Below are 17,425 nucleotides of genomic sequence, written 5' to 3'. Positions count from 1 at the left end.
AGCTACAGTGTTTTAGTGCTATTTTAAAGTATGTATTTCAGGTTCCAGCACTGGAATTTAATAATGAATCTGAAAGGTCTTTTTTTTTTTTGCTACACAGTGTTTCTAACATGTCACTGCGTAAGTCTTTTTGGCTTCATTCCAAAGATATCCACCACTGTAAGAGAAAAAGTTGGGCTTCTCAGTATTGAAAGTTTTCACTTTTATTGGGAAAAAAAAAAAAAAAAAACCTTCTATTGGTTACCATCTATTTTTTCTCTCTTCAGAACAGGCATGATGTGGAGCTGAGCATAACGAATGGATTTTTTTTTTTTTAAATAAAAAGTTTATGTTTTATTGAGCTTTCTTTAAAACCTGTGCAATTTAATAATTTTAGAATCCCCACTGTTCCTCACAAGATACTTGTCCCAGTCTGCACCTGAGAACAATGAAGATAACACAGAGATGCTATGGCCCAGGTCTCAAAGAGGTCTGGATGCGGGACAGCAATAAAGCCTGAGATACCGACACCCTTCGTACAGACATGTGCTTCTCGCTGCAGTGTCCCGTACTGTGCACTAGACACTTCTAAGCGCCTCCTTCGAGGATGCGTGCGTGACTGTTAAGTTTCAGAACAGCCATCGCTGTAAACGGGGATGGATTTCCTCTAACGGCAGGCCAGAAATCACAGAACTGCCTAGAGCAAGATGATGGATAGAAAACACAGACTGCAGGGATGTGTCTTAAGCTTGTCTTACTCGAGTCTGCGTCTTGCAGAGCAACTCAGCCATCCTGAAAGGGTGTTAGAATTTGTTGAGCAGGCAAAAGTAGGACACATCTACTTTACATTCTGGAGCAGAATAATTTTCCTTTCTCCTAATTTAGAATTGTCCACAGAAGAAAAAAAATCCAAGTTTCTATCATCAGCTTTGTTAGCTCTCTCTTTAATCTGCTTCACTCGGGGAACAGCATATTCATCTATTTCAAGCCCATATTAAAGCACATTGTTATGGGGGTGTTACTCTGTTGCTTTCTTCTTGTAATAGTTTTGTGGTTGCTTGGAAGCGCCACACTGTAGGGACTGGTAAGTCAGGATTTTCACAAATACTACATTATATGATTTAAGGAGGGCAAAAGGAAAAAGAAAACCACACTGATACTTCTATTTCTTTGATGTATTATAGTTTCATATAGGAATAAGAATTTAAGCTGGAGTATAATCCATTCCCTATAGGCTAGATTTAGCAGTTCTATAGCTGTTCTTTGATTAAAACTCAGTTAAATCTGGAATTTTGCTGAATAATTTGATATAACATTATAAAAATCATATAACCCCCCGGTGAATATAATGCAGATTTATTTGTTAATGTCAAATATAATTACTCATCCAATTTCCATCCATCTCATTTATGTTCAAGAATGGAACCTCAATTATTTCTTTTTATAGAAGGTTTTTAACATGCAATTAAAACACATTGAAATGGGAAACATTTACATTATTCACATAGAAATGAATGACACAAGGTGAGGAGGGGAATGCTGGCAAATTTCAAAAGATTTTGAAGTGCAGGTCAAATAGACACTTAGCATATGATGTCTATATTTAACAGTACTTAGCGTTGGGCAAATATTGGGTATTTCAACAGTTAGGCTTATCTGTGAAGCGCTCTGCTTTTAATGGGAAATTGGATAATTCGAGTGTCTGCGATACTAGCTCAGTAAACTTCTGAAAAAAAAGTTCCTTTGATGGCAATGGAAAGCTGACAAGCATTTTAAGGAAAATGGTGATATTCCCCTCTTGCCTCCTGCCAGTAAGGCTATTTAGAAACCTCCCAAACCCCAGTGCTGAAAGTTCTTGTTATATCAGATACATTCCCTGTTGGACAAAATTAGTGTTATAATTAATTAACCTCCTTGCCACCTACGTATCAGTCTGTTTAGAAGGTATATCGTATTTTGTCACTGCTTGTTACCAAATAGATTTTTTTTATTGCCTCGCTTATGTGCAATGCCCAAGTAAAACAATAGCTCCGAAGATGAGATGGCAGGTTCGAGGTGCTCTCTTTAGGTGCCTAACCACAATGTCGCTGCTCAAAATTTCAGAATTAGTTGGAATACTAACACTGAAATCCATTTCTCATTTGTAAACTCCTGTGGGTTCAAAAGGATTTCACCGGGTAACTAGGAGTTATTAGAAACTAACTACAATCGATCTTTCCTGAATAAATATGCATCCTATGAAATTAGGAACACTTCCAAAACGATGGGTTTTTGTAAACTTCAGATATATTAAGATCGCAATTCATAATTATCTGTGCTATCTGTGTGCCCAGTATCGCGCTTATGGGATTCGTGTAAAGATAAGGAAGGCTTAGGGAAGGAAAACAAAACTCCTGAGTACTTAGAGAATTTCAGTTGGACTTTTCCGAACTGTTGCCGTAACATACTAATAACTATTTTATCATCTTACTAAATAATACTTAAAATTCACAGTATCTGTCTAGGCCGATTAAGGTCGTTATGATACTTCAGGCACTATTGATGTTGGATAAGGTTTTCCGCACGTGCACGTGCACGCACCGTTTTTTCATCGTTACTACCACGCTAGGGTATTTAGCAGAAATTTCATTTCCTGACTCACGCAGGAAGAGCTGCATTTCAAATGTTATATCAAAACACGCGGATGTTTATGCCTTGATCCGTTCCGCGTTGCCAGAAGCGTTCCGCGTTCCGCAGGCAGCGGGGGAGCCCCGCGGGGCTGCTCCGGCCCTTGCTGCCCGTGGGCGCTGCTCGCGCACCGGCGGGGGGGTCTCTTTAAATACCGCACTGGGTGCACGTGCCCCTCTGAGCGGGGGTTTGACGCGGGTGCCGGCGGGATCAGCCGTGAACTCAGCTGGGGGCCGTAGCGCGTGTGAGCGTCCTGCCCGCACGCGTGACTTCAGAGCCGCAACGCCCGGCGCCGGGACGCGGTCGGAAGGTGTGAAGCCGCACGCGCGTGCCCGCACCCTCGCTTTGCTCGCGCATCCCCGACCCGCTGGCGCGGAGCACGCGCCCGTCCCTGCCTGCTTGCAGCCCCTCAGCGGGGCGCGGGACCCACCCGGGGCTCTTCCCCCCCCCCGCCCCGCAGCCCAGCGGCACGGGGCCCGTCCCCGCGACCTCGCCCTGGCTCTGCGCGCGGCAGCCGGCACGCCTCACAGCCCGGCCCGCCAGGTGCGAGGGCACGCGGGGGGCGCGCGCTCCAGTAACGGCTGCTCAGCCCCACCTGGGCGCACGGTCGCGCCCTGCCGCCCGCCCCCCATTTGCGCTCGCCCCTCAGGGCTCGTTCTTTCCTCAGCTGTCCCGTATCGGTCTCTGGGCCCCCGTCGTTTGTCTTCTCCCACAGCTGCCGCCTCGGACGGTGTACCCGGAGCAGCCCAGGCTCTGCTCCGTGCCCAGAGCTGTCGGTGTCCGTCGGCGGTTGTCTGCGCTCCTCAAGCCCTGCGGCTCCCGGTCTGATGCCTCAGGCAGCTGCCTGCACCTGCTGCTGCTCCTGGGGGTGAGTAAAAAAGAAATTTCTGTTGTGTTCCCATGTTTGTGTGCAAACACAAACAAGTGTAGTGCATTTGAAGAGGTTAAAAACTTTATCAGGATGCTGCTGAGGTGTTTCTGATTCTTCTTATCGCTGATGAAGTTTAGCGTGGTGCTGTAGAAGCGTTAATGTTTTCACCTATCATGCAATTACAAAAAGAAATCTAAATTTCATATGTAATATCTCAAATATTGTGAGTTTAGCTCTATTTCCTTCCAAAGGAGGCAAGTGGAAATCCAGGAATGTATGGTGCCTCACGAGCATTTCCTTGGTGCATGAATCTCGTGGTGTGCGGAAGCAGTGGGTGACAAGGGGTACCTCTCCACACTGGCCTGCTGACCAGAGATGTAGGACAGTGCTGCTGGTGTGTGGCTAGGCGTGGTACTTAGTATACCCCATGCTCTGCGAGGGCATCGCATTCACACACCTATGTCTCCTATTGTGCTGTGTGAATGCCCCCAGTACTTCTGGTTTCTCTCATTTTTGGGATGTTAATACCTCAACTCATTTGGACATCCTTCTCCAGGAGCACGCTGGCGCATCATGCTGTATCTCTGGTCCCAGCGACTCTAATCGCTATCCCTCTTGAAACTTGCATGTTTTCATTCTTGGGAAAGTAAACGCTGTTTTTGTCAATGTGCTCTTGTCTCAATTTTCTTTGTATTAGCTGGTGACTTCTTTTCAAACCTATTTCATTCATGTTATAAGGGTTCCAGTCTGTTTGTAGCTTTTTGTTCTGCAAATTCAAAAGACTTTCTTAGTAAGAAGTTGGTTGTAACTTAGTATTTTTTTCTTAAGTCAGATGTCTCAATTTTTTTTTATTTTCTCTATCTAATTAGCTTTGAGAATTTAATTTGTGTTAGTCCTTCTTTCAAAAGAAGACAAATTAAAGTGGCACTGTATCTCTAAAATGCTTTTTCCCTCAATGGCTTGTGAAGATGGTGCTTTGAAGTCAGTACTATAAGGCTGGAGTTTTCAGTCAGAATTAAACAGGTGAAGTCATTGGTTCCTAAACTGTTATTACTTTCACCTGGATGCTATTTGAGCTAGGAGAAATACTGAGGCTGTGCAAATCAATCCTGTCACTGCTAGATGTTAAAAAAAGTACCAATTCCTGTTTTTTCAGTTTCGTAACTTTTAGAAGTGGGTATCAAATTTTTATTGACATAAGAGATTTGTTCATGTGTTGTCTTACTCTGTGTTCTGCACCTTACTAACTTCCAAAATTTTAATCACGCCTTGAGTTTTCAGAAGACATATATTAGCACGTTTATGCAAAATGCATGGAGACATGCTTCAAATTCTGAAGCTCAGCTGAGTCTCAGCTGCACCGCATCTTCAACATTTTCTATTGTTGATATTTGTCATATTTGGTATACGAATGGCCCTAATGTTTTTCCAGAGATCTGTTTTTTCATGTTGGGGAGTCCTCCACCTTCCCAAATACACATGATGTTGATATATATCATATGATGCTGATATTCATTGGCTCTGTTCTATAATATAGTGCTTAATTTGTGAGCAAAAAAGGTTGTTTCTGTTCTGAGGACTTCAGGAAATTGAACACCTCATTAAAGTTACTACCATGTATGATTTCCTTTTTGTGGAAAATGTGCACTATTGAGAAATACAGTATATTTCCCTACGTAGAATTTCTTTCCTGATCTGCAGGAGAGTTAAAAATCCCTAAATGTGGAAGAATTGGTTTATAGTCGACTCAGCCGAAGTCTTAATATTTGTATTGTGCAGTTTGTAGTGGCAAACTGAAACGGAGATTTGCCTTTATTGCCTTTTTAAAAGCCTTATGGTTTTTCACTGGCATTCATTTAACTCATTTGCAAAGCAAACTTATGCATGCAACCATAGTCCAAATGCCAGGATAATCTCATAGATGAACCTTTCCGAGGTTAGCTTGTCTGCTGTGTTGCCAGCTAAGGTGTGCCTGAGCGCCATTTGTAAGAACAGCTTTTAGGAGTTCAGGTCTGTGTCTGCTAGAGCAGGGTTAAACTGGCTTCTGCCTGTCACTTAGTCTGTTTGACTAATCAATGATGGTAAAATGTTTTAGGTTAGTTACGTGTACAATTGCGTCCTAGAAATGGGAAGTTCTAGAGTGAATCTTTCATTGTGTATTGCCATTCAACCTGTAGATTAGGACACCTAATGATATTTTAGTCGATATAAAGTTCATGATGCCTGAACAAATTAAGGTTATTTTTAAAGTTTTTCGTTCCCTGAAGGCTCTTAGTATTTGCAGTCAGCAGCCATGCTTTATTTGTGACTCTGTTTAATTATGTGCAATTAACTGGGTCACAGCTCTGCATGTTAGAAATAAAGTTTATAAAGAAAATCTAGTTAAGATAGAAAGTGAGTTGCAGCATTTTTATTGTGTTTAATTTCTGTTTCTGGCAGAACTGGGAGTACTTACTAGTTAAGAGTTGATGGATTTTTCTCTGATGTTCTGCTTCTTAATGTCAAAAGATGACATACGTTTATATCAACTTCAACTTGCTGAAGCAAACATACACCTGCTTTAATTGAAAACAAATGTCCTTTTAAAATAAAGCAATAATAACTTTACTACTAAAAATATGCTGCTGCTTCCCTCTCTTCATTTATGGAAAAAATGTCAGGCCAAGGATGTGCATAGCAAAGGATGTATGAAAACAGCTCCTTGAAACATAACAACCAATCAAACAAAGCTCCTTCAAAAAAAAAAAAAAAAAAAAAGCTATAACTTCAATGATTTGGCTACTGTGGTTATGCAGTCAATATTATTTTTATATGAAATTTCAAGATGTTCGTGTTTCAGAATTTTAACTTGATAAATGTACATAAACTGTTTTTTAACAGATACATACATAGCTGGTAAGTTAAATCCTTGTCTTTTCCAGATTCTACCATGCAGAAACAAGCAAGGAAATAAACAAGATGCACAAGTTCATGTAAACACATTTCAAGCCCAATGTTGAGAAGTTATTTCAGTATCGGTTATTTCAGTATGAGCCATTTTGGTAGAAGTTAGGAAGTGAAAAGTATCTTTTTTGGATACAAAAGACAAACACTGGTAAAGTGGAGTCTGTTCTACTTGCTCATGGGGGTTGGAACCCTATGGTAAAGTGTATTTTAAAAACTTTCTCTCGTAACAATTACCATTATATGTTAGCACTTGATACTTTCATGTCGTGTTTTTCCCTTTTATTAACAAGAATTGAGTCCATAAAGTTAATGTTATACTAACACAGGAGAAAAGAAAACTTTTTATTGTTATGTAAGTTTTATTTAGAGGCTGTAGTACACAAGGAGTTAAAGCTTGGCATGAGAGCTTACGTGCTGTCGGTCAAGGTTTATCAGCTTAGTCGAACATCTGAACAGATTAGTTAGCTGAACTGTTATTAATCTTGGTTTATGCAAGAAAACTTTGATTCTTCCAATGGAATTGGAATAAGCTGAGAAGACGGGTTTTTTTTTTTCTCTTATCAGTGTTTCTCTGGTTTTAATGATTATGATTCTTGTATAATCCAAGCTTAGAATCTTTCAAATGAGATTTTGAAATTTTTTTCTTTTATTATAGAAACACAGTTTCAAAAGCGTGTAACAATGTTACGAATATCAAAGGTAATTATCACTTTTGTGCAAAGAATATACAGTGTAGTATTGCTGTTGAAAATTCAGATCTTTAGCTATAAAATGTTGAGAAACAATATAATGAAACTTACCTACCAGTCTCCTTGAAACAGATTGTTAATACTTCTACCATTGCTAGAGTAAGGCCAATAACCGTCTTTTTATGAGTCAGAGTTTAATTTTTAAGGACATGAGAAATTACAGTAGCCTACTGGACTGCAGCGTAGTGTACTCTGAGTTTAGATGATAAATTGCTGCTGTGAATGAAATGAGTAGCTGCGGTTTCACATGTGGAGTGGCGCATGCAACTGGAATATAGTGGACCAGGTTAGAGAGGGCTAAGTGGTGTCCTCAAGAGGACAGTCATTCGTAAGAGTAGGAAAAGAAACTCGAAAGGGTTTCTGGAAGATATTTAGCTACTGTTGCTAAGACTAGTGCCTAGGAATGGTGCAGGGACCCAGCTATGTTAAATGCTGATTATAAAGATTCAATGTGTGTTTAGCTTACAGTCTAGACTGAAGAACTATATTTGATTGCAGTTTTAGCTGGAGTATTCAGGGCAGTGTCCTGGGATGTCAGTTGTTACTTAATGACTTTTGTGTATATAACACCATTTGTTGTTTTTTTTTTCCTAATTGAGCATTTAAACAAGAAAGTGACAGGTTTAGAAATTTGTACTTGTTATGATGGGTTGTTTTTATAAAAACTGGTATAAACCTCTGACAGCTCCTCTTGAGTGTGTGCTGTGATGGGGGTGGGGGGGTGGGGGGCAGGCCTTGTTATCTTATTTTTGCTGCAAAAACCACCAAGATATTCAGACTCTGGGATGGGCTGTTCGGACAGCTGGTCGCTTTGTTTCATAACTGTCTCAAAACAGTGAACCAGATGGATTTAGTATCTGTAAAAGAGACCTTTGGGAGTCTGTGACAATGAAAGTTTGTAGTGATACAGGCAAAGCCTTATCAGGACAAATGTTCATCATTTACTAAAAGGATCTGATGTGTAGCAGGGATCTTCTTTTTTTTGGTATGTACTTAATTAGTATCTTGCAGAGTTTGACTGGGAGTTGTAGCCATAGCCCTAAGCCAAATAATAAAAATAAGCATTGTTATGCTATGAAATAAGAGTTCTTTTGGGGGGGTCATTTCGATATATGTCCACATATGCAGCCTTTCAAATTAATTAATTTTATTTGTATTTCTCCATTAAGATAGCTGGTTTTTCTACCTAAGCTGAGAATCTTTGGATACTATGTGTGGTGTCTATTTATTACACACAATGAACTGTAAAACTAGTATATATGAGTATATTTGTATATATTTACAGATTTTCTGTTTACTTCACATACGCTGTGTAATAATGCAATTAAACTTTATCTCTTTAGATGCCAAAAAGGGGCTTACTGAGAGCTCTAAATTGCTATACCATGATAAATGCAGCACAAAACATTTATTGTATGTGCCTGTAGGAGCTCTGTTAAAGATGGTCTGGGAATCTACGCCATTTTCTTGAGATCTTAAAATCTCATGCTTAATATATACTGAACAAGACAAAGGGTCACCAAGAATAAAAATGCATGAAGTATAGCTTTTTAAGAAACTGAACAGAACTTTAGAATAGCGTGTATTGACAGAAAGTGTAGTACTTCTACCTAGTATTTCCTTAAAGAAAGGCATAGCTGTCTTATCTTCGCAGCATTCTACCAAACCTCTGCTTAAACCAAGCACCTTTTGGATTGTGCTCGTCCAGCTTTCCAGCAGCTTCTTTGAATGAAAATCCTGTATGAATTTAAAAGATTGCTTTTCTCTCTGTAAAAGAGAAATCAATATTTAACAAAAAAAGTCCTTACATCAATCTGTACATTACTGTTGTTTTTCTTCTTCCTATAGTAATGTTCTCCTAAAGTTAAGAAATTAACTAACACAACTATTTGGTCTATACTGTACCATTCCCAATATTTTGCAACAGTGGGCTGGTGACTTTTTGCCATTATTTTGTTTTAGAACAGTTGGATAACAAATGAGTGGAATGCAGAAGAGGTCCACAGAAGCTGGTTTGAGGAAGAGAAGCACCATAGCCGTATTAATAAGGTTATGATCTGAGATAATTAGTCTTTCCTGAGGGCTATTCTGGCTTTCTCAGGTAGTGCTATATGCTGCTGTGTACATGGCTGTGTGTTGATAATAGCTGGTTAGTGCTCAGCAGAGTCTTGGTCTGGTGCATCTGATACACTACAATTATTACTGAGTAGTTCTTACCTGTATTTGGGTTTTCTGGATCATCTGTTGTAGGATTACTGCTACTGAGTAAAAGCCCCAAGTTCAGAGTCTGCTCCTGTAAGCAAATGAAACTTAGCATGAATGATGACTTTGAATCAGGACCAATAGTAAAAGATGCTTCTAAATGGGAGAAGTAAAATAGAGTAATTTAAACCTATCTAATTAAGCCATGACTATTTTTACTCTTACTAATAGCTATGTGACATCTACTGTAGAATGTACAAATGGGGGAGTTATGCAAGATTGTACATTAAATTCATATTAGTACTTACAGGAGTAATGACATTGAAATTATATGTTGATGTCTCTTGCAGTTTGTCTGGCAGTATGCTTGACACTAAATTATTACAGAACAATACATAATGTCACATATGAAGCAGAATGGCTTATTTAACATGTTTGCACTCTTATTATCGCTCTTCCAAGAAAATAGACTTAATTCATTAGTGATAGCTTATCAGTTGAAAACAACCTATCAACATGTTGACATAACAGGTCATGACTACAGTTCTACATTCCTGGATATTGTCAGAATTAAGCAGCAAGTGAAGTAAAGAATATCAGTATTTTTCAATGGAAAATTTGATTATTGGCCAAGAGCAAAGCAGAGAGGAAAAATAGTGAACTGTAGGCTTCCTGTCAGGAATACAGAAAATGCGAATCAGGGAGGGTACTCCAATTGAAATTAAGTAGCTATTCTAAACATGTGCATGCTCATATGTATAGCCAAAGCATTTGAGAGGTAAGACTTTTAACTTTGTTCCCAATTTGGTTGTTGAAATTCTAAGTACTCGCTAAAGCCCTTGAAGGTGAGAATTTAAAGTTTTTCCTGTTGCTGGAAGCAGGAGTCTTGTTTATATGCTGGTTAAAATGTGTGGGCAGATTAATGTCAGGAATGTAAACTTGCCTTTTTCACACGTTTGCTTCTAAACCATTATTGCATGTCTTAGTGACTGGAAGCACCTTGTTGCTAAATAATGCCTCTTTATGTGTTAGTTTGCTCTATTTTTTAATTTTGAAAGTGTTCAAATTCGTAAGCAGTTTTGCCTTAAATTACAGTGTTTGGGAGGGGTTGAGTTGACTTGCTGGCCTAGGTTACGCTGCTGCCTTGCTGATTTGCAGATTTTAGAAAGATATTTGCAGATGTGAAAAAAGATGTCATTGTAGTACAGCTAAAAGTGTAGTTCTTGTATCTTGTAGCGATAGGACAGGTTTGTAATGATGTCTTAGTGCTTAGCTGCTTATTCAAATGATCAAGCAAATTAAAACCTTGGTGAACCCAGATCCAGTGTGTTATGCAGCTATAAATATAGACAAATATTGCTGAAATGAATGGTTTAGCTTCAGATTCACACTGATGTGAAAGCTGAATGCAAGTTGACCTTCATGTTAAATAGTTTTATAACCAATGTATAGACCAATGATGGTGTATATATACATAACTAGTGTAACCATTGCTTTAGTAATTTGAAAGGGATGTTCTAGTTCCTTATTGTTTCAAATAAGAGTAATAGAAATAGGGCTCAAATTTATTTGTATTAAAAGATTCAGAGGATATTAGTAAATTATCTGCTTATGACATCCAATGATAAACATCCTTTGAGTGTAGATTTCAGCAATTTGAAAACAGTACTTCCCATTCTATTGACTTATGTTCTTTGAAGTCCTCCTTGGCTGAAGCTCTTTCTATGCTGTAGTTTGGGGTTTTTTTTTCATCTAGGAAGGGGAATTCTGTATGTTGAGAAAAATCTCCCAGGAGGCTGATAATTAGATAGTAGGATTCTGTGAGAATGAGCTTGTGAGCTGATAATTTGTCCTGCACTAAACAGTCCTGCCACTATCTTGTCAATCATAAAACTATACATTATTGTAAGTGTGGAGGATGCAGGTTGCTTGAATTGTCTCCCATTGCCAGTTTGGTCAGTGTCGGTCTGCTGATCTGGAAATTGGAGGCTTAGAGGAATTTTATTACTGATCTAGACAACCGAGAAATTTTATTACTGGGGGAAATAGAGTATACATTTCATGGCTCAATGTTTGTAACGGTTAGAGATTTCAATCCCTCTTTGGGATAGGGGAAATAGAATTTAAGTATGAGATCCTGATTTGAATCAGTAACTCGATTAAATTTATATTTATTATACACCTACTGACAGTGATCAAGGTGTCATTTAATAAATATAGCACTGATGCTACAGTAAAATCCATGTCCACATAGACCTACTGAACATTTCATGTTTCATTCTTTACAAACACCTTTTTTATTTTTTTCAAATTATACTTGTGATAGATGGAGCTTAAAAGTAACAGTATTTATGTTACCAGTTAATTTATGACTGAGAGATTGACCTGTAGCTTTCATAGAAATCAAAGAATAGAGTACAGACAGACTAAAGGTGCTTTTCTAGTGTATGCTATGTAAAATCTCAACTATCTTAAACTTGGAAATAAAACTGCAACCCTCACAAAAGGTAACATTTTTAGGTTTTGGTATTGCACTCTGAGCACTCTGGATGCTTCTTGGACTTTTGGAAGCAATGGGTGTATTTGACAACATTTGACACATTCAAATAATTTTTTACTAGTAGGAGGAGCTTGAAACATTTAAATAAGAATGAGCCTTGACATTTCTAGTATATGGAATTCATTATTTTTATATTTCAGGAAAACATTCATATGCATACTGCATTTTTTGCCTTTTCTTCTAAGCAGGATCTCATTAAATCCATCCTTTCCTCCACTGTTTCAAACACTATACCAAATCTGATCCTTGTCTCAGTGATGTCATTTAGAATTTTGCTATTATCTTTAATAGGAACAGACCTTTTACAAAAGGCATTAGATGAACTAAACTGTAAAAACAATAATGAGAAAGTTAGAAATGACATTTTTAGGTTATCACAAAAAATTGCTCCATTCACCAAACATAAGTTGAAAAAGAAATCGATTGTAAACACACATGGGAGGATCTTGTAAGTTTTTTTAAAAAGTCTTAATTGATCTTGTGGACAAATTCCACAGAGCTAGAGAATTTGCATGGAAAGGACTTGAGCTATGTTCCTCGTGTGGAAAATGTAATGTTTTGATGGAGAAACTTTTTTTTTACAGGTTTTACTAAACAAGTAGATCTTATTGAAGGGGAGGTGTTTGTAGAAGGAATTATGATATTCTGCTTAGTAAATAGGAATGCTGCAGTATTATTTGACAAAATGTGACTTAAGATGGATACAAAGCACTTGATTAGGCTACAGGAGTTCAGATGAGACTTTGAAAATAAGATTTGTGTCTCAAACTTGTTGACTTTCAACAGGAAATTGGCCACCTTTTAATTTCTCTGTGGTGTGTTATTGTAGGATTTTATGTATAAGAAACAGTTAACTTTATAAGCTGTGGTCCAGAAACTGAGCAAACCCAGCCTGCAACTTCTTTTATATCTAATCCTCTTCAAATATGTATATGTTAATGACAGTATTGAGTGGATATATGCAGTGGCTTAATTTTTGCAGGATGGCAAAAACATTCAACAGTCCCATCTTCTATGCTATTTCTGATTTAATAAGAAAAAACAATGAAATAAAAAAATGAATCAAACCTTGTGGCGTTAGTGGCAGAAATAAAGGTAACCACAATGTGAACAATGGAAAAAGTGAAACAGGAAGCCTCAGATACGGAACTTCATCCAAGTGGCGAATGATATGTCTGTCACTGAGACGTACACTTAGACTTGTTCATTTATTCAGATGGAAGAAGGAGGCTGAATGTCGTTCATAATTAGCAGGCTTTTCACATCTGCAGCAGCCTTGCGCTCTGTGGTGCAAGTATTGATACAGAAACACAGAAATTCAAACATGACACAGGTGGAATGAAGCACCAGTTTTGTTCCAGCAATATTGTAAAATGTAAATGAAATAAGAATCAGTTTGGCTAAAGAAAAGGGGAACTTTGGGAAGAGCATAATTACCTGTGTTTCATTTGACCACATCCTTGTGCACTGAGACCAAAACTTCTCTTAAAGGCACTGTGAGATTAGAGTACAAATGGTCAGGAACACATCTTTATCTCTGTTTCAGAAGTTACTGCTACTATTTACATTAGTATATCTGAGTCTGTCATCTCCATGGGAATCTTTCAATAGGATAACGTTAAATACCACAGTATCTGAAAAGCCGGTCTCCTTAGGGTAAGAGTGCTTATTCTGAATGGTAACACCACAGAGAGGATCTGATTAGTAAGTGGATTTGTTTTGTGGCACAAGAGTTTGTATTAATAATATATAAGAAACAGCTGGGGTTTTTTGATGTTGCTCATAGGTAGTGTAATGGAGGGTTGATTTAGATTAGATGTTAGAAACAAATTCTTTACTGTTAGTGGTGAGGCACTGGAAGAGGTTACCCAGAGAGGTTGTGGATGCCCCATCCCTGGAGGTGTTTAAGAGCAGGTTGGATGAGGCTTTGGGCAACCTGGGCTAGTGGAGGGTGTCCCTGCCCATGGCAGGGGGGTTAGAACTAGATGATCTTTGAGGTCCCTTCCAACACAAACCATTCTATGATCTTTAATCAGAAGAAAAGGCTGTATGTATATTGAAAAGCTTAGGATGTTATAATTGGAAAGCTTTATTATAGTATTAAGTGTAAGAGCATCTTAAATGTGAGAATCAAAGTTTATAAAGGGCACTCCTGTACCGGTGAAGACCTTTTCTCTAGATAAGATTCTATTTGCAAGACAAGATAGTATCACCGATTCATTGTGTTTAATTGCAGGAAGATGAATCGCAAAAATGATTCGGTTCTAGATTGGTGTTTCAGTACCTCATTCACAGCAGGGAAGTGAAAACAGGGAGGTTTTCTGTCCCTTTTCATCTTTATTGGACTCAAATGACAGTGTAAAAGCCAACACGAGGAAAGAAATATTGAGGCACTCTCAAACTTTGTTTTAAGAGAAGCATTGTTAGTCTTCAGGAAGAACTGGAAAAATTGGTTGATAGTACTATTAAGAGTTAATACAGCAGATTGTAGTCTTTCTTTAAACAGTTGACAGGCAATTTTCTTCATTATATAGGAGGTGGGCTTGAGGGAGAATGGCTTGAATTTATCGTATACAAAGAGGTCCAGTATTAAATTGGGTAACGCTGAGCTTGAGTGTTTGCCAATTCACAGATAATGAGGATACTGTATCTCGGGGGTTTTTTTGTTTTGTTTATTTCTTTATAGAAAGAAAACAAAACCCTGACAGAGATTTAACTTTGCATGTCCAGTGGGAATTCCTGCCATAAATGTTGAATGTGATTATCCAACCTGAAATTTTTGGTAAACAAAAGCTAAATCGATAAACATGAAAAAAGATACAATGGACATCTGTTTTGTCAGGGAAACATTCAAAACTAGTTGATGAGAGCTCTTAAAATCCAAAGCACTTTGAAGCCCAAACTTGTTGAAATGAAATTGAAAACTCATGTTGCATTTCATGGGCTTTGGATTAAGATTTAGCTCATCAGGACACTTGAAGCGTGGGCTTAATTTTAAGCATATTGATGATTTTATTAATTTAATGAAATTGTTTATGAAGTTGAGTGCTTTCAGGGCTCTGTGAGCAGTTGTGAACTTGTTGCGTGGGTAGATTTCTGTTGCAATGTAGAGTTCCAGATGACCAAGAACTGGGGCAAAACTGAAAAGGCAAGAAGAGAATCTGTTTCCAAAACTGTTAAGCTCTGTGAGAAACAGGATGCCTATCTACTGTTTCTCCTTTTCTATAACAAAAGAAGTGACTTCCAGTGGTACAATTAGCTAAGTGAGGCTGCCCCCGAAATAAGGTCCTATGAATTCATTTGTTATGTAGAGCAGATCTATATTCTCTATGTATAGTCTTGTTGTATTTTTATCTGTATTAGTTATACTTGTTCCGCATAGTTGTGTATTTTAAATTTAGAATAAGGTGATAGTCTATTCATATGGGACAGGAATTCATGGCTGTTGCCTATGCATACTATATGCCTCATGTTATAGAACAGCCCCTAACTGTATTATCAAAGGCTTATTTTTCCCAAGCTTGATAAACTTTATTCAGGTTATTGTTTTTCAGTATTAAAGAGAAGATAATTAAATAGAAGATAATTGTGTCCTTTTCATTAGTTTTGTGACTTGTTGCCATGATGTGCTTGTGTCATCTTTACTCTGCTATTAGCAATGACAAAAGGAAAAAGGTGTACAAATAAGGTAACTGGATATTTTAGGTATTTCTAAGGTCCTTTTTCATATTGTAGTTTGAAAAAATAAGGCCATATTCTGAAAACAAACTTGGGCAAGGAAATCTTATTCTGATTGGATTTTTTTTAGAAAATCCAGGGTAGTCGGATTTTTCTAGTCTAAATGTTGAGAAATTTCTCATTTCCTTTTACACAGATTCATACATCACATGCCCTTTGTGGTTTTTTAACCATACTTAATTAACAGTTTGATGTGAATATTTACTGTCACTGTTGTTTTCATATGCATTTTCACGGGTGCGTGAGCACATCTTTTCAATCTAATTCAAGTAGGACTTTGCTATAATCTATATAGGATGCCTAATGATACATAGGCTGGCAAAGTTGAATAAATCTATCCCATAAAGTTTTACTTTAAAAAGATTTTTTTTCAGAAAAAGTACATACTTAAACTCAAATACATAAACCAGTTGATACAAAATAGTAAAATCTCCTGCAATTTTGGAGGTGCACTGAGAACTTGTTGTCGTACCTCCCCACCCCAACAGTATACAAAATTAAGTAGCTATTGCCTTTCACCTACAGCTATGAATGCAAAGTCCAAAACACTATTCAGTCATAATAGTTGTTTGTTTGCATTCATTTAGTGTGTGCATATGCAAAAAGCATATGCAGCAAAACAATTACGCTCTTCTGTAAGCCTTTGACCTAGCTATAACAGAAGATCTTATTAGGGAGGGTTGCTTGAATAAATCTTCAGAGAAGCATCTAATTGCTATAAATGTTTCTGGTTCCTAAAATGAGTCCTATTTCTTGTCTATATATTGCAATTGTTTTCTTTGAGCTATTTAACTATAAATTACTTTGCAATTGAGAGTATGTTTACTCATCTTATGGAGTGAAATGTAGTACTTGTCCATTTTGTATTTTAAGAAAAAAAGACATTCTCTATGACTTTAGACTGGTTTTGAACTTGCAATGAACGGTATTTAGTTACCTCCCTTTGTGAATAAAGGTCATAGAATTAGGCTGTGCTGTTTATACTTCAAGTTTTGCTCTGCTTATTTCTGTAAAATGTGATTTTTAAATAAAGGTTATGGTTAAAAAAGAAATACCCACATCATGGAAAAAATGTTGTAGTAGAAAATTGGGCTGCTCATCCTTAATATTGGATGGTGTGTAATTTTTGAATGTTACATAGTAGTTGTAAGATGATTTGATCAGAATCTTCAGATGTGTGAAAGATGTGTTTCTACAAACTTAAGAAAAAAAAGAGATTCCTACATACAAAATTGCTGGGTATTTAGGATAAATATGTTGATCTAAAATTTAGAGAGGTCTGTCTTCCTGAATAAGGGATTTCAACCTAAATCCTTGATTTATTTGTTGTTTGGTTAAAATAAAATGAACGACTGATGGTATCTGGCAAACGCCATCTCTAACATGTTGGTGATGCTTGATGAGAGATTTTAATGAGGTTTCTATCTAGTTATTCCAGTTATATTTTTCAAAGTATCACTACCATTTACTATGGAGACTGAGGAACAACTTCTGTAATAGAAAACAAGCTTGATTTAATAATATTTAGGGAGCAATTGAAGCCTGACAGTGTAGCTTAAAAAAACCCAAACACACAACCAACAAGTAAACCCAGGAGAAGACTTTATATGGAAGATGAAAAGCAAAGTCTTTTCAGCAAAGAAACAATTTTTATTTATAACAAAGATGAAAAGCAGTGGTGAGCTTCTGACAAGTGTTAGGTGGCTCCGGTCC

This window comes from Balearica regulorum, chromosome 8 (assembly GCF_011004875.1).
Source record: "Balearica regulorum gibbericeps isolate bBalReg1 chromosome 8, bBalReg1.pri, whole genome shotgun sequence".
Lineage (NCBI taxonomy): Eukaryota > Metazoa > Chordata > Aves > Gruiformes > Gruidae > Balearica > Balearica regulorum.
This window is presented reverse-complemented; position numbering follows the sequence as displayed.